A 12,246-nucleotide genomic window follows, 5' to 3' on the forward strand; every position below is an offset into this window, starting at 1 on the left:
TATAGTCTAGGGCTCCCGGTATCCGTGTTACACGCCGAAACGAATACCCGTGTTCTTAAGACCGGCGGTGCTAAGAACACGGTTTACACGGAACCGCCGGGATCCGGATACGTATCCAAGAACCGTTCCCAAGAAACGTTTCTCAGATACGTATCTCCGTTTACACGGGTACTTAAGACCGGCCCGAACGGATCCGAAACAGTTTGAGCTAATCAATGCTCTAGCTCTGGGTATGCAAGGTCTAGTATTGAATGTTGACTTCAGATGAACTCGTTTAGCGTACGAATTTTTTTTTAAATTATTTATAACAGTTTTAACACATGTGTTAATATAACATATTTAACCAACTATACAATACAGGGTCATTTTTGGACCGTATGCCATATTGTGCGAGGTGATTAGTTAGGCCATACTGAACAACTTTTTGTATGGGACCAACTCCGAAATCACAAAATTTTTTTTGGCCGTTTCATACATTTTGGTCGAGTGGATGTCGACGTTTTCTATGGGAAGGCCAATTTTTTTTTGGGATTTCGAGGTTGGTCCCATAGAAAAAGTTGTTCAGTATGACCTACCTAATCACCTCGCACAATATGGCTAACGGTCCAAAAATGACTCTGTATATGAATGGTAGTAGGTGTCCCTATTCTATATAGTCTACTATTTTTAATTTTTAACTTACTCGTCCCTAGTTTAGAACCTTAATTAGGGTTCCGTACCCAAAGGGTAAAATGGGACCCTATTACTAAGACTCCGCTGTCCGTCCGTCCGTCCGTCTGTCACCAGGCTGTATCTCGTGATCTGTGATAGCTAGACAGCTGAAATTTTCATAGATGATGTATTTCCGTTGCCGCTATAACAACAAATACTAAAAACAGAATAAAATAAAGACTTAAGTGGGGCTCTGGGACTTAAGTGGATCCAAGTGGATGGGTCACCGTTTTTATAGTTAATGGTACGGAACCCTTCGTGTGGCCAATTTATTTTTACTATAATTGCTTTTAAGTTAATTTCATTACATATTACATTTCAATCAAAGAAACACATTTTATATATAATGGTGTAAGTTATATAGTTTCGCGAAGAATAGGTACACAACACACAAATACTACCTACTACTACTTTGTGGTTATTTGTTATTTTTATCAATTACCTAACTGTTAACTAATCTACCAACGAAGCAAAAAAACTACAGCGGCATTTGAAACGCAGGATTTCACGCGAGAACCTTAAAAACCTATGCTACCGTGGTTACCTTGCAATTATATTGCTAAATACATTAAAATAGATCTCAAAATTGGTAATCATTCATGTTGACTGGGGTCACTTTCATACTAGTGCTCAGGTAATAAATGCCGGCCGGTGGTTGTCCATTCATTAGAACGTGTTGTTTTCCAATACCCTTTTGTCTGATATCGCAGAAAACAACTAGCGTCCCAAACCATAATCAGAACTGCCATAGCTAATTATAAGCTTTATGTCGGTGTAATAAGGAGAACCTGTCTACACATATATGAAATTGTAACAAATGCAGCGGCTAAAATTAAAGAACCAAATGAACACGAAATAAATATGACTTTTAAGATATTGTGTTTAGGTAAGTAGGTATGACTCCAGTTCGCCACTTAGTCGGCCAATTCGTAAAATACAGTCTTTCCAAGTTACTTTAATTTAAAATCTTTTTGTTGTTTTGTTGCTAAAATTGTAAATAATATTTATTAGTACAGTCTTAAAGTTCATTTTATATGACAATAAGATAATGAATTTAAGAAAAGACTTACTTTTCATAAATTCATACTGAATTATATTAAAAGTTGTAAATACATTACTTATTGGCAGTTACACATGATTACAGTGTAAACTTTTTATAACGTCACTCGATTTAACGACAAACTCCTTAAAATGTCGAAATTGCTTGACTTTGGTTGGTTTACTATACAGTAATACACTCTATATAGCGTCACGCTCACTCTATTTAACGACAACAATACGGCATAATACATCATTAAGAAATACTTTCTAAGTTGCCGAAATTGATATAAACTGCAACTGTGTACGTTTTTTTGTTTGCTGTTTTGTTGTTTTATTATCTAGCACGTGTTTACTTCGACTGACGTATCGGAGATTCTAAGAAAATTTGTCTTTTGTTTTTGTATGATCAACTTGGACATGTTTACCTCGGGCACTAGACTTTTGACAAGATGTTACACGTTATAAATTAATAGGCGTTGTTATTTGTATGAAATGAATGTTCTTCTTGTGCAAAATGTGTCCTAAGTATATTATAAACAGATACATTAGAATATTTAGAATAGTAAGATGACCTTTTTATTTCACTCCATTTAACAAGCACTCTCTATACTTAACGTCGAAAAATCCGCAGTCCCTTCAGTGTCGTTATATAGAGTTTTTTATTTTTTTTATTTATTTTTTATTTAGCCTTTTTTCTCGGACAATACATTTCTGGTTCATATATTTCCCTAATTCCTTTATTTTTTATTTTTTTTATATAGAGTTTACACTGTATTTATTAATTTTTACGAGGTTTACTATAATAATACTAAGATGTCTGGCTTACGTAACTTAAAAATAATTAGATTAAAAAATATACATTTCTTATTGACAGAATATATTCGTAAAAACTCACACATACAATATACAGAATACAAATTATTAAAAATATAAGAACTGTTTTAAAATATGCAATTGGTAAGAATATTGTATACTTACCTACCACCACCTACCAGATCATGCATGGCCAGATTTTAACGTAAAGTCTTTATACTCTTTACTGCTTTTATTTTTTTTAAGCACTTTAAATTTATTGCTATCAAGTTATATTAATAAACCATAAAGTATTTGAAGTCTTATATAAAATACTATTTTGATAAGTAGCATAGGTATACCTATTATATTTCTAATTTTCTACTCGTATTTGCAACATTGCAAGCAAAAACTACCTGGTCAGGAAAGGGTTCTGTAAACCGTTTATTGAATTTCGACTCTATGAACCCCGGAATAAGGTTAAATATGATGGAAACTCGTCATGAATCTTTTGTCTAACTCTTAAGTACGCCGCGCCGGTTCGTTCCTTCGCTACTCGTCAAGGACGTGTCCGGAGCCACGGGTAAATAAGATCCGTTTCTTCGAATACCCGTTTATCCGTGGAGACGGATCTTAATTACACGTGCGGAACGGGCCAGAAAACCGTGTACGTGTTATTCGGAAACGGGTATTCGAAACGTGTAAACGAAACACGGACTCGACCGCGAGCCCTAGTATAGTCGCACCAAACAAAGTCTGCAGCGGATTTGATAGCCCACGCAGTCTAAGTGTTATGTATACGTCATAATCTCATAGAAGTTTGACGTTTAAAATGACACTTTCACTGCGTGGGCTATCAAAATCGCTGCAGACTTTTTACGGTCTGACTATAACAGTATATTATTTGATTATGATTACCCATAATAAATAGAAGATTGTTAGGTTTAAGATATCGGGTAGATGAGATTTCCACGCCAGCCGGTTGCACCCGGCAACAGCCCTGTCAGTCGGAATATAGCTGTACGATAAACGGCCGTGTCTCATTTCTTGGCACCCTTTTTCCCTCCAAAATAACAGGTACCTAATACATAACTAAAAATTTTCTATACCTAACTTCTTACTTATCAAGTTTAAAATGTCAACTAGTATATAAGGATATCATAAATATAGGTAACTCGTAAATAAGTAATGTGCAAAGCAAAAGTAAACGATCTCAACTGCATTATATACTTTTTTTTTTTTTACTGATATAAATCATTTATTTACTTACAATATATATACAGTGGTACTACTAAACGAAATTAATAACTAGCTTAAATCTAAAATAGGCCCTTGAGGCATTGTACCAAGGATGCTGGCGGCATTTCCTCGCTGTATCGCAATGCTGATACGTTGTGCGAGGTAGCCGCCATTATATACTAACTAGATGAAAACCCGGCTTCGCTCGGGTAAAATAAATAATAATAATAGATACTCATTTTGAATTGAGTAATTATTTACTTTTAGACTTCAAACCTTCATCATGGCGGTTACATACCTATCTCATCTCAGAAAACTTTAAATCCGTAACATACAGTTATAACTCTAAAAACTTACTATTTCGATATATCTAAAAACAAATATGTAATTAAAAAACCTAACCTAACCCACTTTTCTGGTAACAGTTCGGTTCTGTAAGGGTCGCAGTTCTAACCTAACCTAACCCACTTCTGGTTGCAGTTTGGTTCTATAAGGATTACAGCTCTAACCTGACCCACTGTTCTGATCGCAGATCGGGTCTGTAAAAGCCGCATTTATAACCTAACCCACTTTCCAATCTCAAAAGAGGGAACCCTTTTGTACCTACCCTTCATGGCACTAAAATAAAAGTACATATGGAAATTATGACTACGATTTCATTCTTTAATATTAAAGCCTGTCCGTTAAATATTAAATTCGACTACAAAAAAAAATAAACAAAAACTGGATAAGTGCGAGTCGGACTCGCCCACCGAGGAGGGTTCCGTACTTTTTAGTATACGGCAACAGAAATAACTGGTGACAGACAGACAGATGGACAGTGGAGTAAACTGAAATAAAGGTTCCGTCACACAGGCGCGTTTTCCAGGCGGGGCGTGAGCGTTTTATATGAAAAAGCGGCGCGCCCCGCTCATGCGCCGCCCGCAAAACGCGCCTGTGTGACGGAGCCTTAAATGTCATATACTAAGAAAACCGGCTAAGTGCGAGTCGGACTCGCGCACGAAGGGTTCCATACATTTTAGTATTTGTTCTTATAGCGGCAACAGAAATACATCATCTGTGAAAATTTCAACTGCCTAGCTACCTATCACGGTTCATGGGATACAGCCTGGTGACAGACAGACAGACGGACAGTGAAGTAAACTGAATAAATGTCATATACCTACTAAGAAAAACCGGCCAAGTGCGAGTCGGACTCGCGCACGCAAGGTTCCGTACCATTACGCACAAAACGGCAAAAAAATCACGTTTATTGCATGAGAGCCCCACTTTATTTATTTTATTCTGTTTTTAGTATTTGTTGTTGTAGCGGCAACAGAAATACAATATCTGTGGCAATTTCAACCGTCTAGCTATCACGTTTCATGAGATACAACCTGATGACATACAGACGGACAGAGGAGTCTCAGTAATAGGGTCCCGTTTTTACCCTTCGGGTATGGAACCCTAATAAGAGTGTATAGATTTGTAACCCGTCAGCAATGTAAGTCCCTTGGAGATGCAGAGATCTAGTCTAAAGTCCCACTTACCATCGGCACTAACAGCCTTGTATGCTTGTTTGCCACCAACATGGCATTTTAAAACATATGAATAAAAACTTACTCATTTCATTTGTCATATCCAGTCTAGCATTGGCCCCGGTTAAATATTTATTTAATTTTGTTTTTAGTATTTGTTGTTATAGTGGCAACATAAATACATCATTTGTGAAAATTTCTACTGTCTAGTTATCACGGTTCATGAGATCATGGTGACAGACAGACGGATGGACAGATGGACAGCGGAGCCTTAGTAATAGGGTCCCGTTATTACCCTTTGGGTATGGAACCCTAAAAAGTGATCATGGCCTCCAGTGCCCCAGGCTGGAATCGAACCAGCATCCCCTGCTATAGCAGCAGGTGCCTGTGCCATTCGGCCACCGGGCCCCAGCGGCATAGGTCGAATTTTTCCAAGTATATGCACTACTTACTGAAGGTTTATGGTGCCCCCTGGCCATCCCTGAGCCTAAATTAAATATTTTCTGAAAATAATTTGTTTTGTGTTAATAGGACAGTGAAGTCTTAGTCCCGTCCCATTGCCCTCCCCGTCCCGTCTCCCGGGGGGTCCCGTATTTACCTTTTGTGTACAGAACTCTAAAAATCTACCTTGTTTACTATGTACTAAGCTTCACTATGACTCTGAAATTTTAGCAGTATATTGTTTTAGTTGTCACCTGACTATTTATTAAAGTCAAACTCTGAAGTTGTTATTTACACTTTTATTTGAATAAGCATTAAATATATCTTATTATATATACTATCTATGTATAATATCTTATTATCTTTTAACCTTATATTCAACTTACATTGTCTCCGGAGATCACTTATTAATAAATTAGCTTCATTCAATTCACTTTCCGATTCACTGATACGCCTCAAGTTTGATTCTTTGAAGCTAGTCTAAAGCACACATATCAAGTATGTCCACCATACACTGTAGTTGTTCACACTGTTTTACACTGTCCATATAATCAGAGTGGAGTCAGCCGGTTCTTTAACTCGAGACTTTCTTTGAATTACTTTTGTGACTTCTTCTCACTTCACTTTCATCTCACTCACTTATTAGTTTGTCATGCAAACTCCTTCAAGGTTGCTTTCCGTCCAGGTGGCTAGCAGTGCCATGTTTGAAGCCTTTCTGAAATTAAATACAACTTAGTAGACATATTCAATATAAAATGTTTGTCCGGTCTGGCCTAGTGCGTGGTGACCTTGCCTATGAAGCCAATGGTCTTGGGTTTGAATCATGGTAAGTGCATTTAATTGTATGATGAGCCCAGATATTTGTTCCCGAGTCATGGATGTTTTCTATGTATTTAAGTAGGTACTTCCAAAGAGACTGAGATTTGTGTAAGAATGTCCCTATAATATTTATTTTTATTTATTTGTCAAATATATTTAAAGTGTTGACACTACATACATAATACTGATTATAAGGTAATGTATGTAGGTGTAAACTATCTCATACGTTAAGTAAAGAGAAATTGGACGTTGCTCACGACGCTATAAGTTATGAACTTTGTAACATGTAATGCTAATGTGTCTCACATATGCAATACAATGAGAACTATTGTCTTATAAACTAACAAAATAATAAAACAAATACTTACTCGCCCAGGTTAAATCCAAATTTTAACATCCGTTAAACTTGTAACTTCGGTTTCTACAAAGGCTGGTAAGTACAAAACGTAATGTAAATCACTGTTTATCGTTAATATACAATTTTTACACTTCAAACTACACATTTCAGGGTGATTTCAGGCCTAACTGATTTTATTTAGTTTAGATTTCAACATTTCAACACTCAATTATTCAACACAATGTAATGACGTTGACGTGACAGAAGACCGTTCGGAAACTCAAACTCCTCTTTAGAGCGCTTCAATGTCACAATAAATGAAATGGGTGCAAGATGAGATTGACGCCAATTTCTTTTCGGTCGATTTGATCATCCCGTCGACGCCTTTTTAGGCGTAATTAGAAAGAATGATAGAGATAATTTGCGAACTTCGGTGTTCGCGGTTACAATCCAGCTAACTAACATGCAACATATTCTGAACTGAATTCTGAACGCATCCATAGCTGTCAAATCTCAACCAACAAATTGAGCCTTTAGTATTGTTTGTCGAAATTTTTTCACTTTTAAATGCAAAATACGCGACAATACGAATTTTGCGGATATATGTTCTCGATTCAAAAGTGTTATTTTTTTACGCTCTTTTGTTTGAGCATAATTTAATTTGTTTCTACCGTCAAAGCCGCTCGCGTTTATATATAAAGATTATAGTTAATAACCTTGTGATGAACCTTAATGCAATGTAATAGGGTTTACAATGGCCTAGTGGAAGTATCGCTGCATGTTAATGTTTTTTTTGTAACCTTAATAAATAAATAAATGTGTAGAAGTAATATTATAAGATAAAAGTAGTATTGTTGTAGTGATAGTTAATGTCTAAATGCGAAGGCCGAAGGCCGTGCTCCGCGTAGGGCCGAAGGCCCGAAGCGTCCAGGATTTAAGTGCTTAATCACAGAACAATAGTACAAGTGTCTAAATGCGAAAGCCGAAGGCCAAGCTCCGCGTAGGGCCGAAGGCCCGAAGCGTCCAGGACGTCAGTACTTTAGCACAAAACAATAGTACAAGTGTCTTAATGCAAAGGCCGAGCTCCGCGTAGGGCCGAAGGCCCGAAGCGTCCAGGCTGTCAGTTCTGTGTTTAACCACTGACATCCTGGACGCTTCGGGCCTTCGGCCCTACGCTGAGCTCGGCCTTCGGCCTTCGCATTTAGACACATACTATTGACCTGTGTTTAGAACTGACCTCCTGGATGCTTAGGGGCCCTCGGCCTTACGCGACTTCAGGCTTTGGATGTTGCGTTTTAGACACTTGTACTTTAAAATACTATGAAAAGTTATGGGAGGCGCGCGTCTGTCGGACGCTTCGGACCTTCGAATCGGTCGTACGCAGAGCTCAGCCTTCGGCCTTCGCATTTAGTTAGACTCTTGTACTATTGCTTTGTGTTTGAATACCGAAGTCGCGCATCTCGCGAATGCTTGATGTATTATAATAATTTTGAATAATATCTTGCGTGTTGGGCACCCTCCCGAGGGCACCAAATTTTGATAGGTATTTTTAATTTTAGTTTTAGTTATTTTAATTGTAGCTAGTTTTAATTTTATATTCCTGTTTATGTATTTTAGTAATTTATATTAATAAATTTAACATTTCTCTGCTTAATAAGAGAGTTAGAGATTTCTTAAATTTTGTCTGTAAAGAATATTTCGTGTCATAATGATTCACCATAGGTACCTGTACCTTCTAAAAAACTTGAATACAGCATTTGATAGGTAATTTTAAAATAATTAATTACACCGTCACACCTATTTAATTATATGATCAATTCATTTTGGAGTAATGAATGTAACAATAAGGTACTATTCTTTTGTAAATAACACACCAAAATTACGAGAATAGATATTTTATACGGTAAGACACGTTTTATTTTTCGTTTTATAGCAAACTCGTTCGTGTCTTTCCTGTAGCCATCGCAAATTTAAGGGAATCTAAAAGCAATTTTTTACGCAACACCTTTACAGGCGGAATAATTTCTTCCAGTACTTGAGACTCAAATATGAGAAAAACGGGATAAATAATGTATATACCAGAGTCGTTACCTTTTATAGTTTTGTCTATTATGTTTTACCCATAGGTATGTCTTTGCCCATAGGTAGGTGCATCAGAAAGTACCCAACTAAGATAGTAATTAGCAATAGGAACTCGAGATTGTCAAGCAGCCGTCATACGTTCTATGTGTTCTATCAAACTAACTCGCGCCGCCGCGCCGCCATAGATTCTAATGCATTATTTGAGGAGATTAGCCTGTTTTACTAGGGTAAGAGTGGTATTTAAAGAACTTTTATTGCTTAATCTTACTACTTCAGGTATTTTGCGTCAGTTTTGTGCCCTAATTTTCGCACACGGTGGCTTCAAACAAGAGCAGTGATAAAAATTCTGTAAAAACTGACACATTTTTATGTTTTAGCAGCTTATTTCCGCCAGCTTTATTTTACTCATATTTCATTAAAATAAAATAAGATCTATCAAATGGCACCAATTTTACCGAAATCGGTTAATGGGCCGATGAGTCATTATTAAATGAACACTGAAAATAGGGGTCATTTTAGCTCCGAATACGTCGTGTCTAGCACGGAATCAGCGCCATCTATGTCAGCGGCACGTGCTGTTCCGAGTAATGGCTACTTTCTTCTATATATTTATATCAAAACTATGTTTGTAGGTATTTTTTCGTTACATCGGTTTTTGATCCGAGCCCCTCTAATAACGTTTCACGTAGCAATGCTCTCACGAGAACTTTCCAAAGTTGCGAAACTTTCCACATGACAATTTCTCGGTAACTTCTGAGAATGTTCTCGAGAACGAGAATTTATTTATTTATCGTAGTTTATACCATGAATATTCACGATATTTTAGGTGTAGTTGGTATCCTTACCCCCAGAAAATTCCGACTTTTGGTCTACCGCTTCCGGTCAGAAAAATGTATGACGCCCGGCCAAACGGTCAGACCTAGGTGGGGGGTGCTCGACCAAATGTCATAGAGGGACCCTGGCAGTTTTTGACGCCGCCATGTTTTTTCAATGTGGCCGACTTTTTTTTTTAATTTTCAAGTTTGTCCTAGCGCGCTGAAATTTTGGTCACGGAATCTCGGGATCCCCTAAATACCTATGAAAAATTTTTTTTTGGAAAAATGCTACAATTGCGGGAAAACTGGCCACTTTTATTTTGTATGGCAACTTTTAAACGGTGCGTGATAGGTGGGGGGTGCTCGACCAAATGTCATAGAGGGCGCCGAGACAAAACAAACTGCATTAAAAAAAAAACGGCCGACCTTTTTTTTTTTTCAAGTTGGTCCGAGCGCGCTGAGATTTGGCATAGCGGGAGAGATAGAGGCCTCTAGATTCGTATGACAAAAAAATTTTTTTGGAAAAAATTCAAGATGGCGGAACAATAATTTCCATGTTGCAGGAATGTTCTGAGAACATTCTCGAGAACGTTTCCGCTTTTTGGGAATGTTCTGCAATTTGTACATTGCTAGTTCACGTCAAGAGGTGGGAGGACCAGAGGGCTATTAAAAGGCGCTGTGTACTTTTTAAAAGACAGGTGACAAGTATCACGAAGTCAGCTTATATTATTAGGTCACAATGCAGACGTTACAAAATGGCTCATTGGCGATCAATTCTTACAATAACAAACAATTTTCCACAAATTACGAGCAAGAAATCTAATTTAAAAAAAACAGGAAAATAATAGACACTACCACTACCATTTGAATAGAAAACAATGTACACAAAAACAGGAGAAAGCACTATTACTATTAAAACTCACCTCTTCGGCACACTAGACACGAGAAACACACACACATACACACATAAACACACAAGTCAAGTTCAAACGTAAGTAATTGCAACCTCCACGATCAAGAGACAGAACTGATCTAATAATCTAACAATCCACATTTCTTATTTTACAAAATGCAATTTAAAACCGATCACCTTTAAACTTACCAAGCCAACAGAATCCAAAAAAGGATCTCCATCTTCCTTATTAGAACATAAGAAAGCGAGCGACGCATTGTTTACAGTATTATATCTAATGTTACATAGGAATAATTATAAGTAAGACACATACTGAATGTCAATACCGCACTTATAGCTATAAGATAAATACACGGTGTAACATGAGGAAACCGAATAATTTTAACCACGCATTTCTGAGGTCAAAAGAAGGAAAAAATTTTATATAAGTTTAGCTCAATTTCGCCAAAAAAATATTTTTTTTTGTTTTGTTTTTCAATTTTTTGAATGTATTTGTACATAAAAAATAAATGTTATGGGTAAACTTGTCACTGAAAATTGATTTTTACATTTTTTTTTCGTAAAACCTACTTTTTGCAAAGTGTTAGGTACTTGTCACTTTTTGACATCTATCAATAAGGATATTTAGACTACGTCCCATAGCAGCAACATCACCATCAAAAAGGACTTTTACACTATGTAACAACAAAAACTTGTTTATTTCTAAATTAATATTATCTCTGAAACTAGGCGAATTTCAAAAAAGTTTATAGGACATTTTTGTCTCTAAATATGATCAGGAATACGCTGTTAAAATTATTCGGTTTCCTCATGTTACACCGTGTATAGTCATGTAACCTTTAGGATAATTAATAGCAGAGTAAGCAAAATAATAAACAAAACGACACCAAGGTGTTCATTGTACTTTAATAAAAAAGTAGAAATACGAGTACGTAACAGGAAGTGAAAACCAAGTCTTGTAATTACATTTAGGGCCACTTGCACCATCCCACTAACCCGGGTTAACCGGTTAAACCTGGAGTTACCATGGTTACCAGTACAATTTGACCCTGGGTTAACGGTTTAACCGCTTAACCCCGGGTTAGTGGGAAGGTGCAAGTGGCCCTTAGAATATAAAGTGGAATCATTTTAAGTACCTAGTAGTCTGTCATATGTTAACCAAATTTTTTTTATACATGTTAAGTCAAATATTTTCAACATTGTTAAACCTTTAATTGTTTAAACTGTATTTAAGACAAAAATATATTATTACCTATTTTTGTCTACAAAAAAAACGGGGAAGGTGTACTAACTGTGGGTAGGCACATGTCGTGATGAGTATTACAGTCAACACGTCATGACACATTTAAGAAATATAATAATAATATATATTTTATTAAAATGAACAATAATTATAATTACATTTATGTAAAGGTCACCTAAAGTGAGTGGTTGACGTAGACCACAAGTATATAAGCCCGATTTTACTTAATAAATATGTTCAGTAATCAGCAGATTTTCTTAGTGTTCAATACTACCCTGCAACGCCCCACATTACAG

This window comes from Cydia splendana, chromosome 27 (assembly GCF_910591565.1).
Source record: "Cydia splendana chromosome 27, ilCydSple1.2, whole genome shotgun sequence".
Lineage (NCBI taxonomy): Eukaryota > Metazoa > Arthropoda > Insecta > Lepidoptera > Tortricidae > Cydia > Cydia splendana.